Genomic DNA, 12,605 nt, shown 5'->3' on the forward strand with positions numbered 1-12,605 from the left:
CCATGGGCGGCCACTGGGATGTTTTGGCCTTTGGAATAAGATCGGTGAGTCAGAAATTATGCTCAGACACAGGGGAATTTGCTGAATTGGTAGAGCGCTCACTAAGCATGCGAGAGGCTTTGGGATAAATGCCCACGTTCTCCAACAGAAGTGGGGTCTTTTTTCCTTCTTTTCCAAGGCAGTGTCAAGCCAGGAGCTAAGCTTCTCCAGTGCCCCCTTCCATTTCCTACATTTGCCCCCTGCAAAGAAACAGCCCATTTGGGTTCGAAAGCTGCTGGACCCCGGCCTCCTTGGCCTTAAACATTTCCGTTTAAAACAAAGGTTAACCTGCGTCATGGGCTATGATTACCTAATCTTTCAGATGTCGCCAGTTCCCCATTTCTAGGGAGCTTCCAGCACTGACCACAGTCTCCCCAGTACAGCAGTCACAGGACACCTGTCCTCTGGGTCTTCACTGGCCAAGGCCCTTCCCCAACCAATGTGGACCATGAAGGCCCTGTGGTTGCCATGGCAGTCTGAGCACTGGAGTAGGTCTGTTTTCTTCCGGAGGTGGGGGACAGTTTCTTACACCCCTGAGTGACAACACCTAATTCTTGAGCGCAGACCTGTGCAAAGAGTCACCCCCCCCTTGGGAGTTAAACTTCCCCAGCTCCTCTGTCTGACAGGATCGAAACTCCAGCAGAGCGAAGCAGGCCCAGGTGGGGCTGGTGGGAGTCAGGTGTGGGCAGACAGAAGAGCTTGCTTAGATGCAGGCACCGTGGCTTAGCTGGTTAAAGCACCTGCCTTGTAAGCAGGGGATCCTGGGTTCAACTCCCAGTGGTGCCTTCATGGGGTCCCCTGTTTGTGGACAGGATGTGGCCTTGTGTGTGTTAGCTATGACCCCCCAAAGTACAGGTGGGTGTTTTCCTTTATGTGGGGAGGGCTGCTAAAAGCTCAGTGCTCCTGGCTCCTCTGTGTGGAATGGCAGAGCCTCATCAGCATTTCCCTTTCAAAAGTGAAGCCATAGCCCAAGTAAATAGCTCTTATGGGAACCTTTTGAGAGACATTTCAGTGTGCTGAGAATTACTTTTTTTGAAGCAAGTGTGAAGAGAGAGAAGAAAACTGGAGTTTAAACATTTGTATGTTCTGTAGTTGTTAAAAGAATTCTCGTGTTCTGTTATGCACACACACATTTCTTTGTTATCAGCTGTTGCAAATGTTTCAGCTGGAGCCTGGCTCTGCTTTTCTACTTTTTTCCCCACAGCTATGTCTGCACTAGAGAGCTCTTTTTTCAAAAAAGCCGCAGCTCTTTCAAAAAGTCCTGTGGAGCAGCTACACAGCAAGGCTGTGGCTACACTGCCCAGCCCTTTTGGAAGTGGCATGGAAATGTGGCCAATAAGAAATGCAAATGAGGTGCAGACTTAAATATTGCATGTGTCATTTGCATAACCACTTGGGACCTCAATTCTGGAAGAGCTGCTATTGAAAGTCCCAGTTGTGAGTGCAGCTGCTTCCCTCTCCTCGAGCAGCTGAGCTGGTAAAGGACTCCCCTCAATTTCTCTTAGGTCCCCCATCCACATGTGGCAGGGCAAGCAGTGACTTGAGGATGCAATTTAGCAGAGGGCAAGATAGCACCAAAGCTCCAGTACAGCTTCTGTAGTGTAGTGGTTATCACGTTTGCCTAACACGCAAAAGGTCCCTGGGTCAAAACCAGGCAGAAGCATAAATGCCTCGGCTCGTCTCACTCTCTCTTATGCCCCTGAGGGCTCATCTCTTTCTGCTGTAGCCTCTCTCTCTGACAAGCCCAACACCCATGTGACAGAAGAAGTTGAACCAGACCCTGTTGTCCAGGAGGGGAGCCCAGCAGATGCATTGCTGCTGTTGCACAGAAGCTCTCTCCTGGCACGTACTTGAAGGGTTTTCCCTCACTGATTTCACTAGCTGGGAACCACAGAGCTATCTTTGCCCCTCCTCCAACCGAAGCTGTGCCAGGCAAGTGCCCCTGCCCTATCCCACGTGTTCCCTCCCAGCCACAGCCTGCTCCTGAACCTGCCTCCCATCAGCTCCCTACCTCACAGACAGGCCTGGCAGAGAAGGGGGCAATAAAGCCGGAGCTGCTGTGCTAACAGAGCAGCTGGAAAGGAGCAGAGCATGTCAGGAGGAGACACAAAGGCTGCAGTCCCTGCCCATGGCCCTGGTCTGTACCCACCCAGCAGGGACACATGCACAGAGCTGGGGCAGGGCCCAGCCCCAGAGCAGAGAATGGTCATGGCCGGGCTGTGCTGCTCCCAGGCCAGGGCACCACAGGGCCCTGCTCGCCCCAGGAAGCAGCACTGCAGGGGACAGGAGTGAGCGGAGCCCTGTTGGGCCAAACCTGCACGTCCTGTGTCCCCGGCCAGACTTCCTGGCAGGGCTGAAGTTGGGACATATGAAAAAGTTCCAGGCGTGTTGGGTGAGGCGGCCGAGTGGTGAAGGGGATGGACGGCTAATCCATTGTGCTCCGCAGGGTTTGAATCCCATCCTCACTGAGCCTTTATAGGCACCATCCTGCTGAGCTTTGTTGAGTTCCAGTCCTCTTGTGTGATGCTACTTCTAGCACGGCTGAGCCGGCTGCCACCCAGCGCCTGTGCTGGGCAGACTCCAAGCACAGGCCAACTCTGTGAGGCTGAGCTGAGCTCTGGCTCCCGGGGATGAGATAATTTCATTTGCCTGACAGGGCCCAGCCCATCTCCAGTGTCAGACCAACAGTGCTACACTCACCTCAGTCCCCTGCAGCCAGAGTGCAGGGGTTCAGTGCCCCAGCCAGACAGAGTGGCAAGGTGGGGGCAGCCCTGGCTGAGCTGCAACCAGTGACATGGGCAGCTGCCTCTGAGGAAGGGCCTGTTCCCAAGGCTGAATCAGGGATTCTGGTCTCTCCCAGCTCCTGGGCTGGGCAGTGCACAGCTGGGAAAAGAGCAGATACTTGCCAGAGAGGAATGAATGTTTCTCTGCCCCAACTGCAATAGGTTCTTCCACAGCACCAGCTAGAGGCCCTGAGGCAGGTCTCCATTCAACTGTGCCACCCTGGGCAAGCCCTGAGTTCTTCTGTGCTTCTCAGCACCTGGGGAATGCCCCTTTGGGACACTTCTCCTACCCCACAGCTAAAAGGAGCCCCACTGTTAAGAGGCCCCACTTGGGGATCGCCCAATTTTCTACCACCTTGCGATGCTGGCCTCAGCATGCCTGCTGCTTTGGGGGTGTGTTTGGTGGAGGGGAGAAGCCCAGCGGGTTGGGGGGGGGGATCTTTATGGAAGTCCTCTGGCCACATGTAGTTATGGTCCTCCCATCTTCTTAAGCTGTCCTGAGGTGCTCTGTGGCATTAGAGCCATTCCATGGATGTGTCAGTACCAGCAGCTGCACCTCCAGGTGCCCAAAGGAGGACAGGTGAGCTGGGCTGCTGCCTGTAGCCATCAGCAAGACTGGGTCCATGTCTGACAGGCCCTGTGGGAGTACTTTAATTGGGGGGGCTCAACTGACCACCACAAAGGGTAACCCATTGCCCCCCATGCACACTCCCACCACTACGTGCAAACTGTACCCACCACTCACTGACTGCCCCCATCACCCACACACCAGCCCCACCACACACACAGACACACATTGCCCGCACCACCTGCTCACCGGACCCACACATAACACATTGGGGGGGGGGTGTGAAAAATGAAACTGCTTCCTTGTTAAACAACCTAAAAGCTCACATCTGAGCATGGAACATAACAACCACCAGCATAACTAACTATGTACAATGGGGGGGGGATAACTATATACACTAACTATTTACATGGGAGGCCATGGGGCACATGGGAATTTCTGAGGGTGAGGGTGCTGGTGGCTGTGGCCTTCTCCATGGGCTGCGGTGTGCCCGGGCCCTGGCATGTGGGGGTCATGCCCTGGGGGCGTGTGCCCTGTGGGGTTCATGCCTGACAGTCCACTGCCATGGTCTGGGAATGACCACTGGGCAGATGTCTGGCTGGAGCTGTAGGAGGGGACGTCCAGCACGCGCTCAACCTCCTCGCTGGATCACTTGGATGGTGGGGCGGATGGTCCCCGCTGTGGGGCTGGGCTCTGGTCCAGACTCAGACTTCATATCCTGCTGGGGCTCCTCAGCCATGGCGTCAAGGAAGGCCAGGGGACAGGAGGTGTCCCTGGGGCCCAGGGTGGCTATGAGCTCCCGGTAATAGGGGCAAGTGTTGGGGACAGCCCCCAGACCAGATGGCCAAGTCCTGCACCCAGGCATAACCCTGCTACAACTCCTTGACCTTACTCTTGATATGGTGAGGCATGTGGGCAGGGTGACCACAGGTGGTCAGGCCCTTGGCCAGCTGGGTGAACACTTCTGCATTCCATTGTTTGCTTCCCATGACGTGGAGCACCTCCTCCTCACTCCAGAGGACACAGAGGTCAGAGTCAGTGCAGGAAGGGCCCCACTCCCTGTTCCAATGGCTGGAGGCCTGAGAGCCATGGGATGGCCTGGTGGGGGAGCCCTGGAGGCACTCAGGGGGCTGGCTGACATCTGGTCTCTGGAGGAGCACCTCATGGTATGGCTGCTGCCTGCATGGTCTCAGCTTCCTGATTCAGGGTTTCCAGGTCCTTGCAGCTTTAAGAGCTGATTCCTGCCATGGCAGACCCCACTACTTCCAAGTAGAGGGCTGCAGAATGTCAACCCCAATCCTCCTTGTTCTGTCTTTGTTTGTACTAGAGCCAAGGAGAAGAACACACATTTCCTGCCAGAGGCCGGGACAACAGTGAAAAGTGTTTGTTAGGCTGAGAACAGTAGTGCAAGAACAGATGCGCCCAGCATAGGGCTTGAACCCATGACCCTAAGATTAAGAGTCTCATGCTCTGCCAACTGAGCTAGCAGGGCCACAAACAAAACACTCCATACAGCCTATCACAGAGTAGAAAGAGTCAAATGTGCCTGTCAGCTGGGCAAAAGTCAAACGTGCTCACAAGGGCCGGACTCCAGTCTTTGTTATCTGGGCTGCAGGAGGTGAGATGCAAAGAAAACAGGCTGTTGGAGTGAATCTTGGCCAAGCCTCTCACTGGTGCTGCTACATCTCCCGAACACCTCACACACCTAGGGCAATTTCTGCACAACAAATGAATGCTGACACCATTGATCTCAGCGCAGAGCCGGTGCAGTCAGTAGAACACGTGTCTTTTTCATAAAGAGTGAACACACATTTGCAGAGAGTTTTCTGTGGTAAATTGCCTGTCAGTGACTCTCCAGAGAAAGGGAAATAGAAATAGAAATTAGTGGTCACAGACTGTTGTGCTTCACAACTATGAGCTCTGGGAGTGGAAAGGAGGACCCTGATTCATTCATTCATTCATCCAATGGGGAGGGCAGCACCTTAACCGAGTGTTTTCCCTGCCTTCAATTTGCTCAGCATCAGCTGGATCAGGCTCTGACCTGCCCCAGGTGAACGTCGGTCGTCCAGCGCAGTTAGTCAAGAGGGAAGGAGAACGGGACAAAGAGGCTCCTTCTCATGCTCATTTTCCTCACCCTGGTTCCTCTCCAGCCTCATGGGCAGAGCTGAGGAAGGAGACTCCCTGTGGGGAAGCCCCGGGGGGGTCTGAGATGGCCCCAGCCCTGCAGCCTGTCCCACATGGCTGGTGTCAGGGACTCTCTATGAGGTCATCACCTTCCAACTTCTTTTAACCAATCGGCTGAGGTGCTGTAAAAGGCCCTTGTGATGTCACTCCCACACCTGCCCCTGGCCAGCAGGGCTCATGTCCTGCCCCTGGCAGCCGCTTCGCATGGCTGAGCTGCTACCCCTGTGTCACCCCCACTCTCTCAGGGACATTCTGGGGCTCTAGCCGGCTGCACATGGGAACACCAGAGGCTGCTCTGTGCCACAGGCTCTTTGCAGAGATCATCTCATCTGACGCCCCTGCAGATCACAGGGCTCCTGTATGGTGCAGTCGGGAGTGTGGCACCAAAGCGCACACCAGACAGGCACTTGGTCTGCACTGGGAGGCGCCCAGGGTTGGGCGTTTTTCCATTCTACAGACTTGTTTTCTTACACACGCCCAAACAGGCTTTTATATATTTGAACATCACTGACATTTCTGTAGGTTCCGATGACATGAGACAGGTTGTGGGGGAGCTGCTCATTTCAGGGATGAAAAGTGGGGACCAATGTAAAAAGTTTCCTTTTTTATATTTATCCAAATTCTAAAATATCTCCAAAGATGGAGATTTTGCCCTTACCCAAGGCAATTTATTCCAGTGCTCAACTGCCCTGACAGGAAATATCTCCGAATCTCCAACCTCCCTTGCTGCAATTAAAGGGGAATTCAAGTTAACTAAAATTAAAGGGAAGGAATTTTATCATTTGTAGCTGTATTCCCAATTCAATAGATTGATTGACTGATGTTTGGTATCTATCTATCTATCTATCTATTGGTCATTACTCTGGCCAGATTAGGGATTGTAGAACTCACTGCTCAAAGAATTAAATTTAAGCTTGAGAGAGAAATAAAATTGTGCAATGTGCAGACCTGAGCACAGAGATGTTCTGCATGTGAATTATGATACAGACCCACAAGTGTGGACTTTGGGTCCTTTCCCTTCCTGTCACTGCGTTAATGTCCTCCAAACACCCCAGGGGCATGGGGCTTTCTCTAGCCCTGGGCGCCTTCCAATGCAGACCAAGTGCCTGTCTGGTGTGCGCTTTGGTGCCACACTCCCGACTGCACCATACAGGAGACCTGTGATCTGCAGGGGCGTCAGATGAGATGATCTCTGCAAAGGGCCTGTGGCACAGAGCAGCCTCTGGTGTTCCCATGTGCAGCCGGCTAGAGCCCCAGAATGTCCCTGAGAGAGTGGGGGTGACACAGGGGTAGCAGCTCAGCCATGCGAAGGGGCTGCCAGGGGCAGGACATGAGCCCTGCTGGCCAGGGGTAGGTGTGGGAGTGACATCACAAGGGCCTTTTACAGCACCTCAGCCGATTGGTTAAAAGAAGTTGGAAGGTGATGACCTCATAGAGGGTCCCTGACACCAGCCATGTGGGACAGGCTGCAGGGCTGGGGCCATCTCAGACACCCCCGGGGCTTCCCCACAGGGAGTCTCCTTCCTCCGCTCTGCCCATGATGCTGGAGAGGAATCAGGGTGAGGAAAATGAGCATGAGAAGGAGCCTCTTTGTCCCGTTCTCCTTCCCTCTTGACTAACTGCGCTGGACGACCGACGTTCACCTGGGGCAGGTCAGAGCCTGACCCAGCTGATGCTGAGCAAATTGAAGGCAGGGAAAACACTCGGTTAAGGTGCTGCTCTCCCCAGTGGAACTGAAGAGTGAATGAATCAGGGTCCTGCTTTCTCGTCCCATCGCCCATTGTTGTGAAGCACAACAGTCTGTGAGCCACGAATGCCCCTTTCTCTGGAGAGTCACTAACAGGCAATTTCCCACAGAAAACTCTCTGCAAATGCGTGTTCAGTCTTTATGAAAAAGACACGTGTTCTACTGACTGCACCGGCTCTGCGCTGAGATCAATGGTGTCAGCATTCATTTGTTGTGCAGAAATTGCCCTAGGTGTGTGAGGTGTTCGGGAGATGTAGCAGCACCAGTGAGAAGCTTGGCCAAGATTCACTCCAACAGCCTGTTTTCTTTGCATCTCACCTCCTGCAGCCCAGATAACAAAGACTGGAGTCCGGCCCTTGTGAGCACATTTCACTTTTGCCCAGCTGACAGGCACATTTGACTCTTTCTACTCTGTGATAGGCTGTATGGAGTGTTTTGTTTGTGGCCCGGCTAGCTCCGTTGGCAGAGCATGAGACCCTTAATCTCAGGGTCATGGGTTCAAGCCCCATGCTGGGTGCTTCCATTCTTGCACTACTGTTCTCAGCCTAACAAACACTTTTCACTGTTGTCCCGGCCTCTGGCAGGAAATGTGTGTTCTTCTCCTTGGCTCTAGTACAAACAAAGACAGTACAAGGAGGATTGGGGTTGACATTCTGCAGCCCTCTACTTGGAAGTTGTGGGGTCTGCCATGGCAGGAATCAGCTCTTAAAGCTGCAAGGACCTGGAAACCCTGAATCAGGAAGCTGAGACCATGCAGGCAGCAGCCATACCATGAGGTGCTCCTCCAGAGACCAGATGTCAGCCAGCCCCTGAGTGCCCCCAGGGCTCCCCCACCAGGCCATCCCATGGCTCTCAGGCCTCCAGCCATTGGAACAGGAAGTGGGGCCCGTCCTGCACTGAGTCTGAGCTCTGTGACCTCTGGAGTGAGGAGGACGTGCTCCACGTAATGGGAAGCAAACAATGGAATGCAGAAGTGTTCACCCAGCTGGCCAAGGGCCTGACCACCTGTGGTCACCCTGCCCACATGCCTCACCATATCAAGAGTAAGGTCAAGGAGTTGTAGCAGGGTTATGCCTGGGTGCAGGACTCGGCCGTCTGGTCTGGGGGCTGTCCCCAACACTTGCCCCTATTACCGGGAGCTCATAGCCACCCTGGGCCCCAGGGACACCTCCTGTCCCCTGGCCTTCCTTGACGCCATGGCTGAGGAGCCCCAGCAGGATATGAAGTCTGAGTCTGGACCAGAGCCCAGCCCCACAGCGGGGACCATCCGCCCCACCATCCAAGTGATCCAGCGAGGAGGTTGAGCGCGTGCTGGACGTCCCCTCCTACAGCTCCAGCCAGACATCTGCCCAGTGGTCATTCCCAGACCATGGCAGTGGACTGTCAGGCATGAACCCCACAGGGCACACGCCCCCAGGGCATGACCCCCACATGCCAGGGCCCGGGCACACTGCAGCACATGGAGAAGGCCACAGCCACCAGCGCCCTCACCCTTGGAAAGTCCCATGTGCCCCATGGCCTCCCATGTAAATAGTTAGTGTGTATAGTTATCCCCCCATTGTACATAGTTAGTTATGCTGGTGGTTGTTATGTTCCATGCTCAGATGTGAGCTTTTAGGTTGTTTAACAAGGAAGCAGTTTCATTTTTCACACACCCCCCCCCAATGTGTTATGTGTGGGTCCGGTGAGCAGGTGGTGCGGGCAATGTGTGTCTGTGTGTGTGGTGGGGCTGGTGTGTGGGTGATGGGGGCAGTCAGTGAGTGGTGGGTACAGTTTGCACGTAGTGGTGGGAGTGTGCATGGGGGGCAATGGGTTACCCTTTGTGGTGGTCAGTTGAGCCCCCCCAATTAAAGTACTCCCACAGGGCCTGTCAGACATGGACCCAGTCTTGCTGATGGCTACAGGCAGCAGCCCAGCTCACCTGTCCTCCTTTGGGCACCTGGAGGTGCAGCTGCTGGTACTGACACATCCATGGAATGGCTCTAATGCCACAGAGCACCTCAGGACAGCTTAAGAAGATGGGAGGACCATAACTACATGTGGCCAGAGGCTTCTCCCCTCCACCAAACACACCCCCAAAGCAGCAGGCATGCTGAGGCCAGCATCACAAGGTGGTAGAAAATTGGGCGATCCCCAAGTGGGGCCTCTTAACAGTGGGGCTCCTTTTAGCTGTGGGGTAGGAGAAGTGTCCCAAAGGGGCATTCCCCAGCTGCTGAGAAGCACAGAAGAACTCAGGGCTTGCCCAGGGTGGCACAGTTGAATGGAGACCTGCCTCAGGGCCTCTAGCTGGTGCTGTGGAAGAACCTATTGCAGTTGGGGCAGAGAAACATTCATTCCCCTCTGGCAAGTATCTGCTCTTTTCCCAGCTGTGCACTGCCCAGCCCAGGAGCTGGGAGAGACCAGAGCCCCTGATTCAGCCTTGGGAACAGGCCCTTCCTCAGAGGCAGCTGCCCATGTCACTGGTTGCAGCTCAGCCAGGGCTGCCCCCACCTTGCCACTCTGTCTGGCTGGGGCACTGAACCCCTGCACTCTGACTGAGGTGAATGCAGCACTGTTGGTCTGACACTGGAGATGGGCTGGGCCCTTGTCAGGCAAATGAAATTATCTCATCCCCGGGAGCCAGAGCTCAGCTCAGCCTCACAGAGTTGGCCTGTGCTTGGAGTCTGCCCAGCACAGGCGCTGGGGGGCAGCAGGCTCAGCTGTGCTAGAAGTAGCATCACACAATAGGACTGGAACTCAACAAAGCTCAGCAGGATGGTGCCTATAAAGGCTCAGTGAGGATGGGATTCAAACCCTGCAGAGCACAATGGATTAGCCGTCCATCCCCTTCACCACTCGGCCGCCTCACCCAACATGCCTAGAACATTTTCATATGTCCCAACTTCAACCCTGCCAGGAAGTCTGGCCGTGGACACAGGATGGGCAGGTTTGGCCCAACAGGGCTACGCTCACTCCTGTCCCCTGCAGTGCTGCTTCCTGGGGTGAGCAGGGCCCTGTGGTGCCCTGGCCTGGGAGCAGCACAGCCCGGCCATGACCATTCTCTCCTCTGGCGCTGGGCCCTGCCCCAGCTCTGTGCATGTGTCCCTGCTGGGTGGGTACAGAGCAGGGCCATGGGCAGGGTCTGCAGCCTTTGTGTCTCCTCCTGTCATGCTCTGCTCCTTTCCAGCTGCTCTGTTAGAACAGCAGCTCCAGCTTTATTGCCCCCTTCTCTGCCAGGCCTGTCTGTGAGGTAGGGAGCTGATGGGAGGCAGGTTCAGGAGCAGGCTGTGGCTGGGAGGGAACACGCGGGATAGGGCAGGGGCACTTGCCTGGCACAGCTTCGGTTGGAGGAGGGGCAAAGATAGTTCTGTGGTTCCCAGCCAGTGAAATCAGTGAGGGAAAACCCTTCAAGTACATGCCAGGAGAGAGCTTCTGTGCACAAGCAGCAATGCATCTGCTGGGCTCCCCTCCTGGACAACAGGGTCTGGTTCAACTTCTTCTGTCACATGGGTGTTGGGCTTGTCAGAGAGAGAGGCTACAGGAGAAAGAGATGAGCCCTCAGGGGCATAAGAGAAAGTGAGATGAACAGAGATGCTCCTGCTTCTGCCTGGTTTTGACCCAGGGACCTTTTGCGTGTTAGGCAAATGGGATAACCACTACACTACAGAAGCTCACCTTTCCCAGTCAGTGTAGCTTGCCCTCTGCTAAGCTGCATCCTCAAGCCATTGCTTCCCCTCCATATGTGGATGGGGGACCTAATAGAAATTGAGGGGAGTCCTTTACTGGCTTAGCTGCTGGAGGAGAGGGAAGCAGCTGCACTCACAACTGGGACTCTCAATAGCAGCTCTTCCAGAATTGAGGTCCCGAGTCATTATGCAAATGAGACATGCAATATTTAAGTCTGCAACTCATTTGCATTTCCCAATGGCCACATGTCCATGCCACTTCCAAAAGGGCTGGGCAGTGGAGCCACAGCCTTCCTGTGTAGATGCTCCACAGGACTTTTTGAAAGAGCTGCGGCTTTTTTGAAAAAAACTCTCCAGTGCAGACATAGCTGTGGGGAAAAGTAGAAGAGCAGAGCCAGGCTCCAGCCTGAACATTTGCAACAGCTTATAACAAAGAAATGTGTGTGTGCAGAACAGAAGCCTAGAATTTCTTTAACAACTACAGAAAATACAAATGTTTAAACACCAGCTTTATTCTCTCTCCTCACACTTGCTTAAAAAAAGGTAATTCTCAGCATGCTGAAATCTCTATCAAAAGGGCCATTTCCTTGGGCCATGGCTACACTTTTGAAAGGGAAATGCTAAGGAGGCTCAGCCATGCCACATGGAGGGACCAGGAACACAGAGCTGTTTGCAGCTCTGCCAACATCATGGAAATCATCAACATGTACTTTGAGGATCATATCTAACAGGCACAAGGCCACATCCGGTCTATTGCCAGTGGCCACCACCAGGTGCCCTAAGCAGAGTCAGCAACAAGGCACCACTGGGAATTAAACCCAGGACCCCCTGCTTACAAGGCAATAGCTTTAAGCAGCTGGGCCATGGTGCCTGTCTCCAGTCAAGCTCTCCTGTCTGCCCTCACCTGACACCCACCAGCCCAACCTGGGCCTGCTTCGTTCTGCTGGAGTTTAGATCCTGTCAGACAGAGGAGCTGGGGAAGTTTAACTCCCAAGAGGGGGGTGACTCTTTGCAGAGGTCTGTGCTAGAGAATTAGGTGGTGTCACTCAGGGGTGTAAGAAACTGTCCCCCACCTCTGGACGAAAACAGACCTACTCCAGTGCTCAGACTGTCATGGCAACCACAGGGCTTTTATGGTCCACATTGGTTGGGGAAGGTCCTTGGCCAGTGAAGACCCAGAGGACAGGTGTCCTGTGACTGCTGTACTGGGGAGACTGTGGTCAGTGCTGGAAGCTCCCTAGAAAAGGGGAACTGGCAACATCTGAAAGATTAGGTCATTAGGTCATTACAGCACATGACGCAGGTTAATCTTTGTTTTAAATGGAAATGTTTAAGGCCCTCAGCTGGCAGGATGCACTGTGCCCTCATTGCTTCTCTGGAGCTGCTTTTTCTCCCAGGACTCCCTCTCTCTGCCCTGGGCTTCCTTAGCATGTGGCCCCTGGCACTTCCCCCAGCCAGAGACTGAGCTGTGCCGGCTCATTCCTGTGGAGATGAGATTCGACTCATAGAATCCTAGAGCTGGGAAGGACCTCAGGAGGTCATCCAGTCCAGCCCTCTGCCTAAAACAGGACCAACTCCAACTAAATCATCCCAGCCAGGGCTTGCTCAAGCCAGGACTT

General features: G+C 54.2%; 5 non-coding genes across 5 annotated transcripts; 3 read left to right on the forward strand and 2 right to left on the reverse strand.

Annotated features, from left to right (window-relative positions):
- Positions 1-751: 751 nt before the first annotated feature.
- On the forward strand, positions 752-825 carry TRNAT-UGU (transfer RNA threonine (anticodon UGU)). The gene has a single exon. It is a non-coding gene; the product is annotated as a tRNA-Thr (tRNA).
- An 804-nt stretch (positions 826-1,629) lies between these two features.
- On the forward strand, positions 1,630-1,702 carry TRNAV-AAC (transfer RNA valine (anticodon AAC)). The gene has a single exon. It is a non-coding gene; the product is annotated as a tRNA-Val (tRNA).
- A 3,107-nt stretch (positions 1,703-4,809) lies between these two features.
- On the reverse strand, positions 4,810-4,882 carry TRNAK-CUU (transfer RNA lysine (anticodon CUU)). Its single transcript has one exon. It is a non-coding gene; the product is annotated as a tRNA-Lys (tRNA).
- Positions 4,883-7,765: 2,883 nt separating this feature from the next.
- On the forward strand, positions 7,766-7,838 carry TRNAK-CUU (transfer RNA lysine (anticodon CUU)). Its single transcript has one exon. It is a non-coding gene; the product is annotated as a tRNA-Lys (tRNA).
- A 3,060-nt stretch (positions 7,839-10,898) lies between these two features.
- On the reverse strand, positions 10,899-10,971 carry TRNAV-AAC (transfer RNA valine (anticodon AAC)). The gene has a single exon. It is a non-coding gene; the product is annotated as a tRNA-Val (tRNA).
- Between the last annotated feature and the right edge of the window lie 1,634 nt (positions 10,972-12,605).

This window comes from Carettochelys insculpta, chromosome 33 (genome assembly GCF_033958435.1).
Source record: "Carettochelys insculpta isolate YL-2023 chromosome 33, ASM3395843v1, whole genome shotgun sequence".
NCBI lineage: Eukaryota > Metazoa > Chordata > Testudines > Carettochelyidae > Carettochelys > Carettochelys insculpta.